Source organism: Crocuta crocuta, unplaced genomic scaffold (assembly GCF_008692635.1).
Source record: "Crocuta crocuta isolate KB4526 unplaced genomic scaffold, BGI_CrCroc_1.0 scaffold110, whole genome shotgun sequence".
Taxonomy (NCBI): Eukaryota; Metazoa; Chordata; class Mammalia; order Carnivora; family Hyaenidae; genus Crocuta; species Crocuta crocuta.
The window spans coordinates 1,545,504-1,550,494 of NW_027527386.1; the positions used below are offsets into that span (position 1 = coordinate 1,545,504).

At 63.4% G+C, this 4,991-nt stretch overlaps 1 protein-coding gene across 1 annotated transcript in view; it reads right to left on the reverse strand.

Annotated features, from left to right (window-relative positions):
• KDM4B (lysine demethylase 4B) overlaps positions 1-4,991 on the reverse strand; it is an 86,614-nt gene that overhangs the window by 62,144 nt on the left and 19,479 nt on the right.

Consider the following 4,991-nt stretch of genomic DNA (forward strand, 5'->3'; position numbering starts at 1 on the left):
CGGCGGGAGGAGCAGCTGGGAGGCGGGCTGATGCTGCCCTGCGGGGACCTGCAGGGAGGCTCTGAGGGGCCAGACGGGCCCACAGCCAGAGGCCTTGCTCCACCTTCCCGGGCCACAGGCCCGCCCACTGGGGCCCTGCTCACCGCCCGTCTACCCTCTCTCCCAAGCTGCAGCCGGAGAGCAGGGACTACAGAAGCTGACCGGCACCTGCACCCACAATCCCCCTCCCCCTTGTACCCCTCGTGCGGGGAGCACATGACCTCAAACGCACACACGTGCACACGCGTGCAGGCAGACACGGCTGCGCCCACTGGGAGTCAAGCTTCCTGGCAGCAAAAGGCAGGCTGCCCAGCCCCTCCCCTGGGGGAAAACACCAGAGGAAAACTAGGTGCAGCTGCTCAAAAGGAAAAATTCTCAGTGCGCCCGGGAGCCCTGCTCACTCAGGTTTCTTAAAGGTCAGAGAAGAAGTGAGTTCTCGTACCACCCCGCCCCTGCCCTCACCCCTGATGACTCTACTTGGCAGGGTCCACTCACCGCACCCAGGGCTGCGCCCTTTGTGGGAGCACGATCCGAGAGGCCCTCCCCCCCGTGGAGTCTGTGTGGGTGTGCACACGTGTGCATGAGGGAATGTGCGTGTGTGCACCGCACGTGTGCAGACACGGTGAATGTGGGCCCGTGTGCGGCTCAGAGGACACGTGCCCCCCTCCCCCCGCCATGGTGCACGGGGACGACCCGAGAGACAGAACCCCAGCCAAGAGGAGCAGGAGGGTGGGAGGGACTGTGTGGGTGGCTCCAGAACCACGGCTCAGGGCCCAGAGGCCAAGGTCAGGGCCCAGACACTGGGGGGAGCGCTGGCTGTCCTGGGGGCAGGGGGGCCTGAGTACGCCTCTGGGAGTCATACCCTCCGCCTGCTCTCCCTCCCCGCCCCTTCCCGCCCCCTGCCCCACAGGAGAGCGAGCGAGCGCAGGGGAGCAGTGGGAGGCCACGCAGTTAAGAATCGCTGTGCCGTGTGCAGTCCTGCATCTGAGCGACAGACCCTGGGCTGGGCAGGCATGGTCACCCACGGACCTCACAGCTCCCTGCCGGCAAGCTCACAAGGCTCAGGACCCACAGGGACCAGACCGCTCTGAATGGCGGTGGGGGAGGATCTGCTGCAGTGGCCCCAGGGCACGAGGGCAGGCATCCGGCTGGGATGGTGGTCCCGCTCTCTGGACACCGAGCCCCCTGGGCACTGCCCTGCACGCCCGTGCCCACCCTTCCTGGCCTCACCGCTGACTGACCAGGCCCCAGGGCCACCAGGCAGGAGGTGGCTTGCGAGCGCCAGGTCTATTTTAAATCCCCATCTCGGAAGGGATTTTGAGGTGCTCAAACGCTTCAGATATTCTTAGCCTTGCGGCCTGACAGCACCACCTAATGCTGGCCCTTTAAGGCAGTTCCGTACTTTTATCGGCAGCAGGCTGTTGGTGCGACAGTGACACACAAGTCACACCACTGAAGTAGCAGCAGACCCAGAAAGGCTTCATGAGACACCGTAAACCTGAGTAAGTCGACACTTAAAAAAAAAAAAAAAACCTGAAATACTCGGAAATGGTTGCAATTAAGCTGCTGCTGACGCGCGCACACATGCTCAATCAGGGAGACAGGTGCTCACTCGCCAGGGGCAGCATCCCCGGGCTCCGAGCAGGGGCACTGCCCTCCTGGGGGCCACCAAGCGGCGTGACCACCAGCCCAGGGGCCAGAGGCACTGCGCCGACCCCACAGGCCGGTGTCTGGGGAGGCCGAGAGGGATCTCGCCTGGAGGACCAGCTCCCACGGAGACGGAAAGGGGCCACCATGGCCCCAGCACCGAGATCCCCGGAGAGGCACTGAGGCCCCTCTCTGTGCTGGGCTCTGGGTGGGGGCTGGGCACCCAGAGGAGACGGAGGGCCCTGCCCTCACAGGGTCCACACCTGGTGGGGAGGTGCACCAGTGTCAGGTGTAGCTAGTACAAGTGTGGGGGTGCCCTGCCGACATCCAGGGCCCCCACCCCAGCCCCAGGGAGACGGCGAGAGGGCGGGGAGGGTGCCCACCACGGTTGCTGAGCTGAGCTGCCCTGGCTGGGGAAGCAGGAAACTTGGCAGAGGGCGGGGGCACGAAGCCCCGGGAGCCAGATCATACACGGCTGCACCCTGAGCACATCCACTGGCTATACTCAGTGTGAGGGACCTCCATGTGCAATCCTAATCCCCTTCAGCACCAGAAACCAAGATCAAGGTCAAGCTGCCTTCCAGAACATTCTTTCCCTGAGATGAACTCCTGCTGTGCCCAATGCCAGCCTTGCTGACTGCTGCCCAGGGCTCTCGGGACTGGGTCATGGCAAAGGGGTAGAAACAGAGGGGGGTCAGCAGAGGACGATGTGCTGGGCTGTGGCCTGGGGAACCCCAAGCCACTAGAGATGGGGAGCGAGTGTGAAGAGCCGGGTGTCAGTCAGTCCTGCCTGTTGGCCGCCCATCGGCCAGGGGCTGCTACCCCCAAGTCCAGTGCCCACCCACCGACAGCTCGTGAAGGCCCCGCCGTCTCCCTGGGCTCCACAGGCACTTCCCAAACCAACCTCCCTGTGACCCTTGCTGCCTACTGCATGCTTCGCCCCCCAGTCAGGCAAGGCCACCCTAGCCTCAGGCAGGGCCACCAGCTCATGCCAGGACCCACGTGTGGCTCCTTTTATTGGTTTTGTTCTGGCTTTTAAGGAAAAGGTGGCTTTTCTCCCTGTCCGATCCCTTTAGGCATAGATCCTGGGCCCAGACATCTGTAGGGGGCGGAGCACTCCCGCTGCCCACCCCGCAGGGTTCGCTCTCCTCCTGCCGCTGCTCCCAGGGGGCCTCTGGGGGATCGCTGCTGGGCCAGGAGCCCAAAAAAGATGGAAAGAAACTGGGAAATTTCCATGGGCTCCAAGAGGGGCAGCCAGTGCAGAAGGGTGAGAGCGCCATCTAGTGGCGCTTTGGGGAGCCACACGGGGCCAGGACTGAGATCCCCAAACTGGAACCATTGGTGCCAGTGAGCTGGGGCTGCGGCGCTCAGACTCATACAACGCAGATGCACGGCTGCACACTTATGTACATGCTCACACGCGGAACTCATGCACACACACACCCATGCTCACAGACACACACTCATATACCTTCACACACAAACACGTAAGCACTGGTACGCATGTATACTGTCATGTACGCATATGCGCACTCACAAACACGATTCACACGTCCTCACGCTCACATGCAAACATACACACGCACACGTGCGCACAGCCCCAGCCCGGGGTCTGCACGTGGAGTCTGGAGAGTGCTCAGCCTATGGCCCCGCAGGGAGCACACCAGCTGCCCAGAGCAGCAGGCAGAGCCCCAGGGAAGGAAGGGGTGCATGCACCTCACCCCACAAGCAGTCGTGGGGGCAGAGCCTAGCCCCTCTCCATGGGCCTAGACTGGGGCCTCCATGGTGGGGGTGGAGGGGAGGAGATAAGGTAACTGAGCCTCCCCAGGACCCCCCTGGGCGGCCCAGGGATGAAACTGCCCACCAGGAAATGCCTCCACCAACGCACTCAGAGCCACATGGGCTGTGAAATTCAGGCCTTTGTGAAATGGACAGCACCCCCCATCCGTCTCCTCTCCAGGCTCTTCCGGAATAGAGGCTGCAACGAGCAGGATCTGATGCAAAGCCACAGAATGCCACAGAGACGAATGGACTGAAAGCAAGGAGCCTGTGGAATTATAACAGGATCCCAGCAAATACCCGAGGTAACACGATGCAGCGCACAGCATGGGTCAGAGGGCCCGTGGACGGCAGGACGGGGCCCCCCAAAGATGTCCACATCTTAAATCACCAGAACCATGAGCGTGGTGCCTCACCAGAACAGGGACTTGACAGATGGGACTAAGCCAAGGCCCCCGAGGGAGGGGGTGACCCTGGGTGTCCGGGGGTCCAGCGTCCCCATAAGGTCGTCACACGAGGGGGACAGAGGGTCGGAGGCAGGGACCCCGCGCTGCTGGTGGTGAGGATGGAGGAGGGGCCGCGGGCCAGCCCACTGAAGCCGGACAAGGCAAGAGACGGGACTCCCTGGGGCCTGGGGGAGGGAACCAGCCCGTCCAGGCCTGGGTGCCTAAGTGCAGCCCGATGGGACCTGAGGTCAGACTCCTGACCTCCAAAAGCGTCAGAGAATGCACATGTGTCGCGTGAAGTTCTTGGTGCTCATCTGTTACAGCCGCCCCAGGAACCTGACACCAAACCCAGGGCACATCCATCCGTGACGCGTCCTCCCCTCCCCCCCCATCGGAACAGGAGCCTGCGGCCCGATAGCAGAGCTGGATCCCTGTCTGCATCGTAAGTCAGGACAGGGAGGGCGGCCACGCAGCGGCCACCTGGAATGGGAAGCCGCCCCCCCCCGCGCTGAGCCTTCTGCTCAGGGCGCCTGCTCCACCGCCTGGCCAAGGGCTCCAGGCTGTCCCGTCGACTTAAAGGAACGGGGGTGACCTCCCCCCGATGCCTGTGGGCGCAGGCTCAGCTGCTCAGGGCTCAGCTGTCAGCTGGGACACCACGGGAAAGGGCGCCTTGGCCAGGGTCCCCAGCCAGGCTATGCACCCCTCCACCCGCCCCTGCAGTCTCCACACACAAACACTTGGCTGAGCTCCTGAGCCGTGATCTGCTCCTGGGGCTCCTGCTCTCCCCGCCCTGCCCCCAGCGCCCTCTAAGCTGTGCTGATGACTGTAAGGGAACAACAGAACCTTCTCAGACAGCTGGGAAGGGGCAGGAAGAGGTAAAGCCCCAGCTCCGAAGCCTCTGCCGGAAGCAACAGTGAACAAAGACAGCCTTGCACAGAGGGCAGCTCTGGCTGTCCTGCCGCCGGCAGAAGAGACTCTGGGAGACTCCAGGACACCGATCGCTGGACGTTCAGCCCAGCCTGCAGGGCCCGTGGCTCACAGGATGGGCTGTGGGTGCACGCGACCCCCCAGCCCCGCACG